Source organism: Rattus rattus, chromosome 3 (assembly GCF_011064425.1).
Source record: "Rattus rattus isolate New Zealand chromosome 3, Rrattus_CSIRO_v1, whole genome shotgun sequence".
NCBI lineage: Eukaryota > Metazoa > Chordata > Mammalia > Rodentia > Muridae > Rattus > Rattus rattus.
Genome location: NC_046156.1, coordinates 160,485,471 through 160,504,283, shown reverse-complemented (window position 1 = coordinate 160,504,283; position 18,813 = coordinate 160,485,471).

The window sequence follows — 18,813 nt, the reverse complement described above, 5'->3', positions numbered from 1 at the left end:
ATGGACCAAGGACCTCCACATAATACCAGATACACTCAAACTATTAGAAGAGAAAGTGCAGAAAATACTCGAACACATGAGCATTGGGGAAAATTTCTTGAACAGAACTTATGTTTTAAGATTAAGAATTGACAAATGGGACTTCATAAAATTGCAAAGCTTCTATAAGGCCAAGAACAGTTTTCTTAGGAGAAAAGGCAACCAACTGATTAGGAAACGATCTTTACCAATCCTACATCTAATAGAGGGCTAATATTCAATATACACAAAGAACTGAAGAAGTTAAACTCTAGAGAAACAAATAGCCTATTAAAAAAACAGTACAGAACTAAACAAAGAATTCTCAGCTGAGGAAAACTGAATGGCTGAGAAGCACCTAATGAAATGTTCAACATCCTTAGTCATCAGGGAAATGCAAATCAAAACAACCCTGAGATTCCACTGCACCAGTCAGTCAGAAAAAAAAAAAAAAAAAAAAAAAAAAAAAAAAAAAAAAAAAAAAAAAAAAAAAAAAAAAAAAAAAAAAAAAAAAAAAAAAAAAAAAAAAAAAAAAAAAAAAAAAAAAAAAAAAAAAAAAAAAAAAAAAAAAAAAAAAAAAAAAAAAAAAAAAAAAAAAAAAAAAAAAAAAAAAAAAAAAAAAAAAAAAAAAAAAAAAAAAAAAAAAAAAAAAAAAAAAAAAAAAAAAAAAAAAAAAAAAAAAAAAAAAAAAAAAAAAAAAAAAAGGCTCAGATCAAAAACTCAGGTGACAGTAGATTCTGGCAAGGTTGTGAAGAAAAAGGAACACTCCTCCTTTGTTGGTGGGCTCGCAATCTGGCACAATCACTCTGGAAATATGTCTGGAGTTTCCTCAGAAAATTGAACATAGTACTACCTGAGTACTCAGCTATAACACTCCTGGGCATATACCCAAATGATGCTTCAACATATAACATGGACACATCCTCCACTATGTTCATAGCAGCCTTATTTTAATAGACAGAATCTAGAAAGAACCCAGATGTACATCAACAGAGTAATGGATACAGAAAATGTGGTACATTTATACAATGGAACTATTCAGCTATCAAAAACAATGACTTCATGAAATTCATAGGCAAATGGATAGAACTAGAAAATATCATCCTGAATGACATGACAGAATCACAAAAAAAATCACATCGTTTGCACTCACTGACAAGTTGATATTAGCCCACAAATTCGGATTACACAAGATCCATTTCCCAGACTACATGAAGCACAGGAATTAGGATGACCAAAGTATGGAGGCTTCTGTCCTTCTTAGAAGGGGAAACAAAACTATTCACAAGAGGAAATATGGAGACAAAATTTGGAGCAAGACTGAAGGAATGGCCATTCAGAGACTGCTTCAACTGTGGATCAATCCCATGTACAGACACCTAACCCAGACAGTATTATTTATGCCAAGAAGTGCATGCTGACAGGAACCTGAAATAGCTGTCTTTTGAGAGTCTCTGCCAGAGCATGACAAATACAGAAGCCAATCATTGAAGTGAGAGTGGGGTCCCCAAAGGAGGATTTAGAGAAAGGATTGAAGGAGCTGAATGGGTTTGCATCCCCATAAGAACAACACTACTAACCAACCAGAGTTCCCTGAGACTTAACCACCATCCAAAGAGTACACATGGACAGATACATGGCTCCAGCTGCATATGTCACAGAGGATGGCCTTGTTGGGCATTGATGGGAGGAGAAGCCCTTGGTCCTGTCAAGGTTCAATGCCCTAGTGTAGGGGAATGTCAGAGCAGGGTGGAGGGAAGAGGTGGTAGTGGGGAAGCAGGGGTATTGGGGATGGGATAGAGAGTTTATGCATGGGAATCTGGAAGAGGGGATGGCATTTGAGATGTAAATGAAAAAATCCAAATATATAAATATATATATATGTGTATATATATATATGTAGTTTTGTAAATTATTATTTTTCCTGTGAAATAAAATGCATCATATTTCTAAATAGTATTCTTAAGGTAGATAAATGACTGAACAAGTAAAAGCACTTAATATTTTTGGAGAGGATCCAAGTTCAGTTAACAGACCTGTATTGGAGCCCAGAGTGTTTGAAATCTTTTTCTGACATTTTTGCCCCCTTGCACTCATATACAAATAATCACACATAGCCCTCACCCTGAATATATAGCAAGCTGTATAAGAAATACCAAATAATCCTCACATTTTCACTTCAATATAGAGACAACCATCATTTTAGCAAAATTAGTTGTGGTGGATATAAAGAATACTTACGTTTATTTACTCTTCTAAAAGTTTACTATATGCATGCAGGAATATTATTCTTTGTATTGTCCCCTTTATCTTCTTCAAAAGTATAATAAAAATTTTAAAATATTATTTTGATTTATAGGGAGGAATGGGAGGAATGGGGATGACTTATCAATGGAAGCATTGCAGTTAAATAAGAGTAGTTATGGCTTTGTTCTCCGGGGCAGGAGTAGGAATGTCATGAACTGCTATGCATTATAAACCTCAAGTTATTTGCGAGAGATAATTTGCAATGTACTAAGCACATAGTAGAAGTTCGTGATGGTAAATAAGTTAAATACCTGTTGTGTCTTAAAGTGTATAAAGATAATTTGTTTTACTAATTTTAAAATAATTTAAAGTACGTTTTTTGAAAAGCCTAACTCTACTACCTAACTCATAATATTCAATATATTGCTTGATTTATAAATTATTTTCCAAAATTTTCTTAGTTATTTTCTCTTGTTAATAAGGCAAAACACATTCTTAGGCTGGGCATGTGACTCAGCAGGTAAGAGAACTCGTTTTTGTCTTTGTTGTTGTTTTTGTTTTTATTTTTATTTTTTTAATACAGGACATGAGTACAGTTCCCAAAACTTATGTGGGAGCCCATAGAAAATAAATACAGAACCTATAATATATACACAAAGGACTTATGCGGAAAAAAATTTCTGATGCTACATTTTTAAATAAGGAACCTCCAAATATGATTGTGAATTCATTTTGTGTTGGATATTTATTACTAGGCACGGGGCCTACCATTGAGTTGTTTATTTACTTGGTGAAGGTCCCTTAAAATGAATTAATTTTACTTTTGTGTGCAGCTATGAACTAGTGTGATGTCCCATTGTCTTTAGAATGTCTTGATTCTTTTTTTTTTTTTTTTTTTTTTTCATCTGCTCAGGCCCTCCTGTTCTGTCATCTGAAGAATCCTCTAAGTCTGGAGGGGCAGATTTGACAGAGACATCACACTCAGTGTTGAGTGCTCAAAGGTCTTCTCCTCTTTCTACATGGGCTGTTTTTGTTTCCATCTGCTACAGAAGGAAGCTTCTCTCAGGATGGCTGAAGAAGGCTGTGATCGATGAGAATAGCAGAATGTTCTAGTGAGTCAGTTTCTTACTATGTTCCTTTAGCACAATGGTAATATTTATTTTTCCCCTATAACATTGGCCCATCTTGTCTCAGGTACATGGTTAACCAAGCAGTGTTTGATATGAGTTCTATCTCATGGATTGGACCTAAAATAAATTAGATCTTGGTTGTTTACTCCAATAAACTTTATATCAGTGTTATACCAACATATCTTGCAGACAAATCACCACTGTAGATTGAAGGGTTTGTAGCTGGGCTACTGTTTATTTTCTCCTTTGGTAGCATTCAGATTAACATCTAGTACCATGAACACTAGTCTATCAGGATAAAGGTTCTAAGAAGGCACCAGATCGATTTCTCTGTGTTCAATGAGTTGTGTAAGTGTTGTCTTCATCAATCAGACCTTAATGTCTGTTCGTATCAAGCAATTAGTAGTTTTACAATAGCTTCAGTTGCTCTGGGGCTCCCATGTATATATTTGTCAAACAACTTGGTTTAATATAAACCATACTAGTATTAAAAGCTTCATTTGATGCTGAGAAATGATTGAGTCATTGAAGGGTTAAAAATTGATTATGCTTTTCGTACATAATATATATATACATATACATATACATATACATATACATATACATATACATATACATATACATATACATATACATATACATATACATATACATATACATATACATATACATATACATATACATATACATATACAAATACATATACATATACATATACATATATATATACATATATATACATATACATATACATATACATATACATATACATATACATATACATATACATATACATATACATATACATATACATATATATACATATATATACATATACATATACATATACATATACATATACATATACATATACATATACATATATAAGAGTTATTTACAGGTCTACAAGCCTATGTTCATATATGTAAAGTAAAACTTCAGTTATCTCTCTTTACTGCTCTTCGGTTTATTCCCCTGATACAGGGTCATCTAACTACCTCATAACTCATTCATTTTGGATAGTTTTATGGACAGCAAGACTTATAAATCATGTCTTCTCTACTGCTAATTGTACATGTGATGTCTTATAGAATATTATATTGTTCCTGAGGATTATTGGTTACTGAGCCATTATCTCTAGTCCCTTCTCTTTTATGAATTTACTCAAATTTAAATTTTCCAAACCATATATAGATACATAAATTACTGCCCTACAGATAAAAGAAGGAACAAAACAATTCAGGTTCAGCAAACTGCATTTGTAAAAGGAAAATTTATATCCTCATTAATAAAATAAATGACTTAAGATAACAGCAAAATAAAAAGGCAGATCATAGCAATGAATAAATCATGTGGTCTAATATCCATTAGACTAGCAACTGTGTGTATAATTACTACTTTAGAAAAATATTCACCAGATGAGTAAACCACAATGACATTCAAACAAATTCAAGCTTGGTGGAGCATAGTCATTTGGTTCATAAGGGACAAAACAAGTATCTGCAATTTGATTCTCATAAGAAATAAACTTAATTATAGTGATTACACTGTGGGCTACAGTATCAAACAGAATGATACTGGATAATTATTTCTAGAGTTTTCCTGCCAAGGGTTGAATGCATACTGGAAAAGTTGGTGTTTTACACGTTTGATAAACTGATAGGCCATAATGATCCTAAAAATGCCTCAGAAGGCATAGATTTAATATTTAATATATTACACAAGACATTAGACTGTCTATTCTAATATCCAAAGAAAAATTTATCACCACTGTTAGAGAGAATAGAAAAGGAACAATAACTTATGTTTTCATAATTGTAATGCAATTATGAATTATAAGGCAATTATAGAATAAGCTTAAAATTATCCACGTAAGAAGGAATAAAATATGCAACCATGACATAATAAGTAGAAAGAGACATAGACAAAGAGAAAATTAAATACTCTACATAATCAAATAGTATAAATTTAGAATGACAGATCTAGAAGAACAGGTTGTGTATACCAGTATACTATGTAATTGATATAAAAGAAAAAGGACTTAACAAAGTATTGGCTGGCATAAGAACAAAATAGCCTGAATTTTAAATGTTATTCATGCCATTCTATGGCCCCACATGCTCACATTTTCTGGACATGCACACAAATGTTGTAAGTAATGTCTATGTTTATGTAATAACAGTGGCAATGATCTATCATATCTACCTAACTTAGGATGCAATAAGGGTTGTAGCACACAGTGTAATTGGATAATTCCTCAGGAGATTTATGCTTTACAGACAATTTTTTCACTATAAAATACCTCCCTGTCTTTTTAGAGAAAACGAAGTATTTTTCTTTAGCATTCTGTTTTAGAAGCCATGTAGCTATTAATCAATGGTAAGAATGGAATTTAAGTATGGTTTCACTCTGTAAACCCCTCAGGACAAAGAAGTGGTCCGGCTCCTCCCCCGAGGACCTCCAAATGCCAGGATCCTTTCACAAAACAGTCTAGCTTCTCTAACAACTGGACCTAGACTCTCCTTCCAAACTACAAAACCCAAAGTCAGGACTTGAAATCACACCAATCTGAGCTTACAGCAAGCTGCGTACTTGAAATCCCATCTCTCCCAAATCTGGAAAGTTCCACTCCACAAGAAACACTGTATCAACCCTCTCTTCTACTCAGTTCTTTGCTGCTTTTTATCCAAGAGGAGGTAGCCAAACTTCTGGGATTTTCCATTTGAATAAATCTCTTTTATGAGGTTTGCTGCATAATATGACTTTGTGGTATTTCTAATCTTCGGACTGTCATGTTCCCCTTCAGGCAGCACTGTAACACTTTGGGGAAATCTTCCCTACTGGAGCAATAAGTGCAATAACATTTACAGTGGGCAAACCCTCCGCAGACCCAAGAGCAGAGCTGTAACACTTACCCTGGGGATGCCTTTCTCCTCAAAACATTAATACTTACTTCCCAGAAGCATGTGACATGTCAACGACATTTTTGAAATATAGTGCTCCTGCAGTGTTCCTTTGAATCACACTCTTTGATTCCTGTAGACTCTGTTTGTCATAACCGATATGCTGCCCACAGGTTACTCGCCACTGATTAATAGAATAAATTTCAGAATATATTGTCGGATTTCCTGCATCTAGCTTACTTCTTCTCCATGGCACAGCACCTTACTGTGGTGCTCAGCACTCTTTACAGACTCACATGCAACTGTCCCCTTCTTTACTCAAGACTACTTTTCTTCCTTTTAATATCAGTGATTAAAATTCTTAGATTTAGAGCAAATTATTGTTTTTCTTTGTCTTGTTTGTGAAATGAAATCTTTTCTTTCTCCCTAACTTTCTTTTTATCCTTTGTAGCACAATTAATATCTCATGAATTCCTGCTTACAGGAACATTATTGCAGAAATATGCCCTGGCCTAGAGTATAAATTCCAAGTTACTTAAAGTGACATAAAAGGCCATAATCTTGCCTTTGGCTAAAAATCCAATTACATTTCCCTTTACTCATAACCTTATAATTTATATTTTATTAATAAAAAATGTTTTTAATTCTCTGCACAAAATGCTGCTTCATGAGTCTCTCTAGATGGGAAAATATTATCTTTCTTCCTTTCCTATTCCCTTATTTGACAAGCAGAGCATGGTTAAAATGAAATTCTACACTGAAAGAAATGCTTTATTTCATTTTCACCATGAGCTACACATAGATATTGAATACTTGGACTTTGTGTGCATATTTTTGTGAGTTAAATTTAAGCATTTCAGTTTGTTGCTTATGTGTATAAAATTATATATGCATGCATAGTTGAATTGCCTGGTGGGGTCCTTATTACACAGCAGGTTTCAAACCATTTCTTCAACTTTAGAATTATATATAATTCCTTCCTGATAGAGTCTGAGCTCCAAATCATAGAAAACCTGATTTTCTTTATGTTTTTCTCTCCTTGATGTCTTAAACCACTCTTAACAGTATTTTGAACCTGCTTTTCTTTCATTACTTTCTACTATTTGATTTTTTATTCGGAGCTGGGGACCGAACTCAGGGCCTTGCACATGCTAGGCAAGCGCTCTACCACTGAGCTAAATCCCCAACCCCTACTATTTGATTTTTAAATATTATTTTTCTCATCTTTTTTTCTGTTAGTACATGTTTGTGAGTTTGTGAATACACACACATACACATACACACACGTACACACACACACACACACACACACACACACACACACACACGTCAGTAGGTCAGTTCTGGGTGTTTTCTTCAGCCATGCTATGATATTGAGACAAGTGTCATATTGAATCTTTCTATCTTTGCATTTCCAGCAATCAGATCATGGAGTCTTATAATAACCCTGAATTTTATGTGCATTCTGGGAAACTAAATCTGGTTCTCATAATTACACTGTCAGTTCTTTCTGGGTTGAGCAACCTACCAAAGATCCAGTTCTCTATAATTTATATAATATTCTCCATATTTGACTACTTGAGAACTTCAATAGTTTACAGTAGTGCTTCTATTTGGCTTAGACTGTGTAGACATTGTCAGTGAAAGTAGAGATGACGAGAACCTAGGAAAAACTCAGTGGATATTGTAATGGATTCCTGACTCAGAAATATGAGGGATGCATTTATCCATTTACATTACAGCCCCAGGCAAGGAGGTTTCCCCATTTGTATAATAAATAATTTTCACTATATATCAGGTCTTGTGAATCTTTCAAGAAAATATATTGGAAGTTTGAGCTGCAGAACTAGACACTAACAAATTCATGTTTCTTGGAGGTCAATGTGACGTTATGCAGATCTTAGTTTCTCCAAAGATGTGATGGAATTTTGGTTCTTAAATTTCTTGTTATAAAGAATTGTGAAAAAGAGTGTAAATATTTGAGAGGGAGAAAAATATTGGTACCTTACACTATAAATTAACATAAATACCAATGAAGAACACTTCTCTATTTTGTTAACAGATATGTAATATATGCCCATATTGGTGTGATAACTATGGAGAGAGAGGTCTGGGATTTAATAATCATTAGTTTAATCCTCAGATAAAGTCTTGGTTTTGAAATATTTCATGTAAACATTCCAACTGAAATGATGGACTCTAAAGAATGATTTCTCTTCTCTAAACCTTTACTTCATTCCTCTGCTGTGCTATCTTGTTTTTTTTTTCCATCTTTAATAAATTGGGTATTCCTTATTTACATTTCAGATGTTATTCCCTTTCCTGGTTTCCATGCCAACATCTCCCAAAACCCTCCCCCTCCCATTCTATATGGGCATTCCCCTCCCAATTCTCACCATATTATTGCCCTTCCCCGCAAGAATCCTGTTCACTGCGGGTCCAGCTTTGGGAGGACGAAGGGCTTCCCCTACCACTGGTGCCCATACTAGGCTATTCATTGCTACCTGTGCAGTTGGAGCAGAGAGTCAGTACATGTATAGTCTTTGGGTAGTGGCTTAGTCCCTGGAAGTTCTGGTTGCTTGGCATTGTTGTTCATATGAGGTCTCTAGCCGCTTCAAGCTCTTTCAGTCCTTTCTCTGATTCCTTCAACAGGGTTCTGTTCTCAGTTCAGTGGTTTGCTGCTGGCATTGGCATATTTAATTGCCATATTCTGGCTGTGTCTCTCAGGAGAGATCTACATCCGGTTCCTGTCAGCCTGCACTTCTTTGCTTCATCCATCATATCTACTTCGGTGGCTGTATATGTATGGGCCACATGTAGGGCAGGCTCTGAATAGGCGTTCCTTCAATCTCTGTTCTAAACTTTGGCTCACTATCCTCTCCCAAGTGTATTTTTGTTCCTCCTCTTTTTTAAATTTTTTATCTTTATTAACTTGAGTATTTCTTATTTACATTTCGATTATTATTCCCCTTCCCGGTTTCCAGGCCAACATCTTCTAAACCCCTCCCTGTCTCCTTCTATATGGGCTTCCCCTCCCCATCCTCCCCCCATTACCACCCTCCTCCCAACATTCACATTTACTGGGGGATCAGTCTTAGCAGGACCAAGGGCTTCCCCTTCCACTGGTGCTCTTACTAGGCTATTCATTGCTACCTATGAGGTTGGAACCCAGGGTCAGTCCATGTATAGTCCTTGGGTAGTGGCTTAGTCCCTGGAAGCTCTGGTTGGTTGGCATTGCTGTTCATATGAGGTCTCTAGCCCCTTCAAGCTCTTCCAGTTCTTTCTCTGATTCCTTCAACGAGGGTCCTGTTCTCAGTTCAGTGGTTTGCTGCTGGCATTCGCCTATGTATTTGCTGTATTCTGGGTGTGTCACTCAGGAGAGATCTACAACCTGTTCCTGTCAGCCTGCACTTCTTTGCTTCATCCATCTTATCTATTTGGGTGGCTGTATATGTATGGGCCAAATGTGGGGCAGGCTCTGAATGGGTGTTCCTTCTGCCTCTGTTCTAAACTTTGCCTCCCTACTCCCTCCCAAGGGTTTTCTTATTCCCCTTTTAAAGAAGGAGTGAAGCATTCACATTTTGATCATTCCTCTTGAGTTTCATTTGTTCTAGGCATGTAGGGTAATTCAAGCATTTGGGCTAATATCCACTTATCAATGAGTTCATACCATGTGTGTTTTTCTGTGATTGGGTTGCCTCATTCAGGATGATATTTTCCAGTTCCATACATTTGCTTATGAATTTCATAAAGTCATTGTTTTTGATAGCTGAGTAATATTACATTGTGTCGATGTACCACATTTTCTATATCCAATCCTCTGTTGAAGGGCATCTGGGTTCTTTCCAGCTTCTGGCTATTATAAATAAGGCTGCGATGAACATAGTGGAGCACGTGTCTTTTTTATATGTTGGGGCATCTTTTGGGTATATGCCCAAGAGAGGTATAGCTGGGTCCTCAGTTAGTTCAATGTCCAGTTTTCTGAGGAACCTCCAGACTGATTTCCAGAATGGTTGTACTAGTCTGCAATCCCACCAACAATAGAGGACTGTTCCTCTTTCTCCACATCCTCCCCAGCATCTGCTGTTGCTGGAGATTTTGATTTTAGCCATTCTGACTGGTGTGAGGTAGAACCTCAGGATTGATTTGATTTGCATTTCCCTTATGACTAAAGATACAGAACATTTCTTTAGTTGCTTCTCAGCCATTCAGCATTTCTCAGCTGGGAATTCTTGTTTAGCTCTGAACCCCATTTTTAATAGGATTATTTGTCTCCTTACAGTCTAACTTCATGAGTTGTTTTTATATTTTGGATACAAGCCCTCCATCAGTTGTAGGATTGGTAAAGATCTTTGCCTAATCTGTTGGTTGCCATTTTGTCCTAACAAGAGTGTCCTTTGTCTTACAGAACCTTTGTAGTTTTATGAAATCGCTTTTGTAGATTATTGATCATAGAGCATAAGCAATTGTTTTGTTCAGGAATTTTCACCTGTGCCCATGTGTTCGAGATGCTTCCCCACTTTTTCTTCTATTAGTTTGAGTGTATATGGTTTGATGTGGAGGTCCTTGATCCACGTGGACTTAAGCTTTGTACAGAGGGATTAGCATGGATAGATCTGCCTTCTTCTACAGACTGACCTCCAGTTGAACCAGCACCATTTGCTGAAAATGCTGTCTTTTCCATTGGATGGTTTTGGCTTCTTTGTCAAAAATCAAGTGACCAGAGGTGTGTGGGTTCATTTTTGGGTCTTCAATTCTATTCCATTGGTCTGTCTGTCTGTCTCTGTACCAATACCATGCAGTTTTTATCACTATTGCTCTGTTATGCTGCTTGAGTTCAGGGATAGTGACTCCCCTGGAAGTCCTTTTATCGTTGAGGATAGTTTTAGCTATCCTGGGTTTTTTGTTATTCCAGATGAATTTGCAAATTGTTCTGTCTAACTCTCTGATGAATTGGATTGGTATTTTGATGGAGATTGCATTGAATCTGTAGATTGCTTTTGGTAAAATGGCCATTTTTACTATATTAATCCTGCCAAATCCAAGAGCATGGGAGATCTTTCTATCTTCTGTGATCTTCAATTTCTTTCTTCAGAGACTTGAAGTTCTTATCATACAGATCTTACACTTGCTTGGCTAAAGTCACACCGAGGTATTTTATATTATTTGGGACTATTATGAAGGTTGTCGTTTCCCTAATTTCTTTCTCAGCTTGTTTCTCTTTTGTGTAGAGGAAGGGTACTGATTTTTTGGATTTAATTTTATACCCAGCCAATTTGCTGAAGGTGTTTATCACATCGGATTTAATAGTTCTCTGGTAGAATTTTTGGGATCACTTAAATATACTATCACATTATCTACAAATAGTGATATTTTGACTTCTTCTTTTCCAATCTGTATCCCTTTGATCTCCATTTGTTGTCTGATTGCTCTGGCTAGAACTTCAAGAACTATATTGAATAAGTAGGGAGAGAGTGGGCAGCCTTTTCTAGTCCCTGATTTTAGTGGGATTGCTTCAAGTTTCTCTCCATTTAGTTTAATATTCGCTCTGGTTTGTTTATATGGCTTTTACTATGTTTAGGTATGGGCCTTGAATTCCTATTCTTTCCAGGACTTTTATCATGAAGGGGTGTTGAATTTTGTCAAATGCTTTCTCAGCATCTAATGAAATGATCATGTGGTTTTGATCTTTCAGTTTGTTTATATAATGGATCACGTTGATGGTTTCCATATATTAAACTATCCCTGCATGCCTGGAATTAAGTCTACCAGATCATGATGGATGATTATTTTGATGTGCTCCTGTATTCTGTTTGCAAGAATTTTATTGAGTATTTTTGTTTCGATATTCATAAGGGAAATTGATCTGAAGTTCTCTTTCTTTTTTGGGTTTTTGTGTCGTTTAGGTATAAGTGCAATTGTTACATAATAGAGAGAATTCGGTATCACTCCATCCATTTCAATTTTGTGGAATAGTTTGGATAATATTGGTATGAGGTCTTCTATGAAGGTCTGATAGAATTCTGCACTAAACTCGTCTGGACCTGGGCTCTTTTTGGTTGGGAGACCTTTAATGACTGCTTCTATTTCTTTAGGAGTTATGGGGTTGCTTAAATTCTTTATCAGTTCCTAATTTAACTTTGATACCTGGTATCTGTCTAAGAAATTGTCCATTTCCTGCAGATTTTCAAGTTTTGTTGAATATAGGCTTTTGTAGCAGGATCTGATGATTTTTTGAATTTCCTCTGATTCTACAGTTATGTCTCACTTTTCATTTCTGATTTTGTTAATTTGGAAACACTTTCTGTGTCCTCTGATTAGTCTGGCTAAGGGTTTATCTATCTTATTGATTTTCTCAAAGAACCATTTTTTGGTTCTGTTGATTCTTTGTATAGTCCTTTTTGTTTCTACTTGGTTGATTTCAGCTCTGAGTTTGATTATTTCCTGCCTTCTACTCCTCCTGGGTGTATTTGCTTCTTTTTGTTCTAGTTCTTTTAGGTGTGCTGTCAAGCTGCTGACATATGCTTTTTCCTGTTTCTTTTTGCAGGCACTCAGAGCTATGACTTTTCCCCTTAGCACAGCTTTCATTGTGTCCCATAGGTTTGGGTATGTTGTACTTTCATTTTCATTAAAATCTAAGAAGTCTTTAACTTCTTTCTTTATTGCTTCCTTGACCAGGTTATCATTGAGTAGAGCATTGTTCAACTTCCTTGTGTATGTGGGCATTCTTTCCTTATTGTTATTGAAGACCAGCTTTAGCCTGTGGTGGTCTGATAGGATGCATGGGATTATTTCTATCTTTTTGTATCCCTTGAGGCCTGTTTTATGACCAATTATATGGTCAATTTTGGAGAAAGTACCATGAGGTGGTGAGAAGAAGGTATATCCTTTTGCTTTAGGATAGAATGTTCTACAAATATCTGTTATGTCCATTTGGTTCATGACTTCTGTTAGTCTGTTTATTTCTCTGTGTAATTTCTGTTTCCATGATCTGTCCATTGATGAGAGTGGGGTGTTGAAATCTACTATTATTGTGTGAGGTGCAATATGTGCTTTGAGCTTTAGTAAGATTTCTTTTATGTATGTAGGTGCCCTTGTATTTGGACCATATATATGTAGAATTGAGAGTTCATCTTGGTTGAATTTTCCTTTGATGAATATGAAGTGTCCATTCCTTATCTTTTTTGATGACTTTTGGTTGAAAATCAATTTTATTTGATATTTGAATGGCTACTCCAGTTGGCTTCTTCAGACCAATTGCTTGGTAAGTTGTTTTCCAGCCATTTACTCTGAAGTAGTGTCTGTTGTTGTCTCTGAGGTATGTTTCCTGTAGGCAGCAAAATGTTGGGTCTTCATTATGTATCCAGTTTATTAATCTGTATCTTTTTATTGGTGAATTGAGTCCATTGATTTTGAGAGCTATTAAGGAATAGTGATTGCTGTTTCCTGTTATCTTCATATTTTGAGGTAAGATTATGTTTGTGTTCTTGTCTTCTCTTCGTCTTGTTGCAAAACGATTAGTTTTTTGCTTTTTCTAGGGTGTAGCTTGCCTCCTTTTGTTCGGCTTTGCCATTTATTATCCTTTGTAAGGCTGGATTTGTAGAAAGATGTTGTGTAAATTTGGATTTGTCATGGAATATCTTGTTTTCTCCATCTATGTTGATTGTGAATTTTGCTGGATACAGTAACCTGGGCTGGCATTTCTGTTCTCTTAGGGTCTTTATGTAAGGTTTCAAAGTCTCTGGTAAGAAGTCTGGTATAATTCTGATAGGTCTGCCATTATATGTTACTTGACCTTTTTCCATTACTGCTTTTAATATTCTTTCTTTGTTTTGTGCATTTGGTGTTTTGACTATTATGTGACAGGAGGAGTTTCTTTTCTGTTCCAATCTGTTTGGAGTTCTGTAGTCTTCTTGTATATTTGTGGGCATATCTATCTTTAGGTTAGGGTAGTTTTTTCTATGATTTTCTTGAAGATATTTACTGGTCCTTGGAGTTGTAAGTCTTCACTGTCTATTACCCTTAGGTTTGATTTTCTCATTTTGTCCTGGATTTCCTTTATCTTTTGGGCCAGTAGCTTTTTCTGTTTCACATTATTTTTGACAGGCGTGTTGATGATTTCTATGGAATCTTCTGCTCCGAGATTCTCTCTTCTATCTCTTGTATTCTCTTCATGATGCGTGTATCTACAGCTCCTTGTCACTTCCTTTCATTTTCTATATCCAGGGTTTTCTCTCTTTGTGGTTTCTTTATTGTTTCTATTTCGACTTTCAATTCCTTCCCGTGTTTTGATTGTGTTTTGCTGTAAATTTTTAGGGATGTCTGTGTTTCCTCTCTAAGGGCTTCTACTTGTTTACTTGTATTTTCCTTCATTTCTCTAAAGGAGTTCTTTATTTCTGTCTTAAAGTCTTCTGTCATCATGATCAAATATGATTTAAATCTAGATTTTGCTTTTCTGGTGTCTTTGGATATTCAGTGTTTGCTTTGGTGGGAGAATTGGTCTCCGATGTTGCCATGTAGTCTTGGTTTCTGTTGTTTTGTTTCCTGCGCTTGACGCTCACCATCAGATTGTCTCTGGTTTTACCTTGCTATTTCTAGGAGTGGCTTGACTCTCCTATAGGCCTGTGTGTCAGGATTGCTGTAGACCTGTTTTCTTTCAGCCAGTTATGGGAACAGAGTGTTCTACTTTCAGGCGTGTAGTCGTTCCTCTCTACTGGCTTTCCTGTGGTTGTGTGTCCTGAGTCTACCAGACTGGTCACTTGGAGCAGAAAAGTTGGTCTAATCTCTGGTCTAGGGCCTAAAATCACTCCTCAGGGCTTGGTTTCAGCTCTCCGTGAGGGCAGCAACCAGAAAGGCCTGCCCATACTTCTGTGTCCCTGTGTGCAGGGACCCTGATGGTGCTGGGTGTTTTCCTCTAGAGTCAGAAATGTGGGCAAAGAGTAGTCTCCTCTAGTTTCCAAGTTGTGTTTCCCATCTGAAGATCTAGCTACCCCTCCCATGGAATTTGGGTGCAGGGAGCTGTTTGAATGGGTCCCTTCAGATCCAGGCCCAGTCTGGACTGCAAGGCTCCTGCAGCTTGAGTGCCCCTATCATTCTGTTCCCAGAGGACCTATACAGTTTCCTCTTAGGCCAGGGATGTGGTCAAAGGTGGGCAGAAGTTGTGGTCTCTCCAGCCCTGCAGTCTCAGGAGTGCCCACTCATCTGGGCGATGAGCTCTCTCTCCCAGGAGGTTTGGGAGCAGGGAGCTGTGGGCTGGTCTTGTTTTAATTATTAACGCTGGTGAAAAGTAACCAAACTCAAATCATCCTCTTTATGTATAATTACTTGGAGCAATTAATTCTGCTTTCATGTTTGCCACTAATTGCCATCTTACAATCAGTTAGTTCTCTTAATTTCTTGTTTTTGATAATTGCATCTGCTAGGTATTTCTTCTCTCAACATGTCTTTGGTAGCTAACAATCTTATTTATGAATTTGCAGTGGTAGCTAGATTATGGCACTCCTCAAAAAACATTTCTTTCAGATATTCAAGAAGGTGGCAAAAACAAAGATTTCAGACATTAGCACAGAACAATGGGGAACCCTTTTAATGATTATAGGTGTATTTTGGGTCAGTATTTAGCTGCCAAAAGGTACCTGGGAATGAAATATTGTAGCTCCAGAAGAGACCAGCTGCATTCAAAAATCTTTTTCAAAGGTAGAGATTACTTCTGACATCCATTGGGATCTCAATCAGAGATTCACAGAAGTGAGATTTCCTCTGCTTCTGCTATCGCTTGTTATCTGAAACTTTTATCCCTAACTATAAGAGTTTCGGAAGATTGAGTCTTAATGAGATGGATTGAACGCTATAAGTTCCTAAAAGAATTAAAATTTGAGTAGTAATTTCAGTGTCCATTTAATTGCTCTTCCAATTCCAATGTATTTCCAGGCAATTAAATTTAATTTTATAAGTTCTGGTTCCTTGATCACTTATGTGCAATGTGAAAAGTTTGTAAATGAAATTTAAAGCGGCATGATATTTTTAACAAAATTTAAAGAAATGGTTTCTTCAGTAAAGAGGCAAAGAACAAGGAAATGTAAATTTCTTTATCTAGAAATCTGATATAAATGTCCTACTGTGAAGCTAATGTTATTACTTTCTCTTTTTCCCAGTTCAGAGGAAAATAGAAATATAAAAAATAAGTAATATTTCTTTCATTTATTTCTTTTACTTTATCAAAATGCCTTACATACCTTACAACCATACCTTTGTATATTTTCAATTTAATATTTTATTGGTACAGGCTGAATTACAGCAACACGAAAAGACTTCAACCATCTATGGTTCAGTTCTATCTGCTCAATTGATCTTTACTGATTCCTTACTATTATAAAAAAATTGTTAATTCTATAAGTAGTAATGTAGGCTATGAAGTATCGTTGGTTAAGTTAAAGAAAATAATGTCAGACATAACACTTCCTAAAAGAAAGAACTAAAGTAAAAACAGGAAAGTTCATATGGTCATTAAATGTTTAGTGACAAATAAGTCAAGTGCACAAAGCTTTGATTATCTTTGCATATTATTTTCATGTTTATATTTATATTGAATACTTGATATTGACTTTGGAGACCACATGGAGTAGAAAGTTGTGTATTATTATATAGCAATTTTTTGAGCATATGTTTTTATAAAAAAAGAAATTCTTGACAATGTAGGTAGCAAAATTAGACAAGACAAGCCCCAGAACATATACCTGTCAACCTCTTCTTGACTCCTGGCAACTTTTCTTTCTATTATATTCAGTGGAAGATAAAGGGTATATGATATATATGCAGAAAAAAATCAATAGTTTATTCACTTGAAATATATAATCTGGAAACGAAATTAAAGGTAAAGTAAAATCTTGGCTTCATATGAACAAGCAAAAGAATAAAGACTTGAATATAAAGTAATCGAAGAATGTAAAGCACTAGTAAAGTGAAAATCATAAAGCATCACAGGACTAAAGAAAAATCTAAATAATTTTTGTGTTTGTGAATGAAAGAATTAATGGGTGAGATTTTTAGTTGATTTAAAGAGACCTGTAGATTAAATGTGACTATTACTAAAATTTGAATATTCTGTTTTCTTTTCAAAATAAGTAAGAACATCAACAAAAATCCCAGAAACTCAAAGAGTCTTTGTAGCATCCATGAATATCTCATTTCTATATCAAAATTACTGTGACAAAAATGGTTTTATAGGTATCATGAAAGAAATAGAGTCAGTGATAGAGAAGTGAGAGCTCAGACAAAGCATCTGTGTCTAGGGTTGATTGATTTTAACAAGAGTACTAAACTTAATGTGATAAATGTATGCTTTTTAAAAGTGATCTGAGACAGATGTGCTACAAAAGAATAAAAGGTACATGAATTCTATTGTCACAACATATCATACAGGACATTAATTAAATGAGCTAATGAACTAAACATCAATTTTTATGATCGTGAAAAAAATCATAGGTTAAAAACAAATAATATTACAAAATTGAGTCCTTATGTTAAAGGATCACATTGCATTCCTTCGTTACAATATTCTAAATATTAAAGTATTTAAGGCAAATATGCCAATAAGCATACTGGAATTTATCTAAACAAAACTCTTGGGTTTCATCAGACAAAAATTGATTCATTACAATAACTAAAGATTCATTTACTTAGGCAGCGTTGTATTTTCCTAATTCTGCATGCTGTAAGTACAGGAAAAACATGTGTAGAAACTTTATTTTTTCCTAGCATCTCCCCTTAGATAGCTGTCGACCTAGTGTGTTCTTCCACAGTCTTCTGTCATATGTAAACATACTGCTAGTTTGTTTTCTTATTTATTTAAAATTTATGCTATGTTGCTCTGCTATCCTTATTTTGTACAGTTGTCTTTTATACCTTTAAAGACCCTAATTTAAACAGTTTCATTGATACATGAGACTAGTAAACATATATAATTGAGAAGAGAGAAAACTTAGACAGTAACAATAACATAATAAGACAATATTCCCAAAAGGGAAAGATTTATTGTCCATAATATACTAGGAATGCTTATAACTTAATAACCCAATTTTAAACAAGTAATTGGACAGAAATAAACACTGTTCTAAAATTTTTCAAGAAGCTAATAAATAAAAACTTTTAATGGAATTGCACATTAAATACTAACACAAATCAGAACTATAAAATCATGCAAATTTCATAGCATCTTGCATGACCATATTATATTAATTTAAATAAATTTTGACAAAATATGGAAAAACAGAACCCAATGTAAGCTGTTTGTGGAACATAAAGAAATCAGTTTTAAAGTTTTTCAAGGAGTTTAAGATAGGAATAGCAACATGGCCCCACAAAGTTGAGTGAAGGTCTAAATGAAAAAGTAAACCCATGACTTCGAAAGAATCACTCACAAAAGCCAAAACAAGACATAACACAATTCCATCAATAGTCTGTACATCAATGTATATACTGTATTAAATGTCTATAATTAGTTGTTATTTAAACAT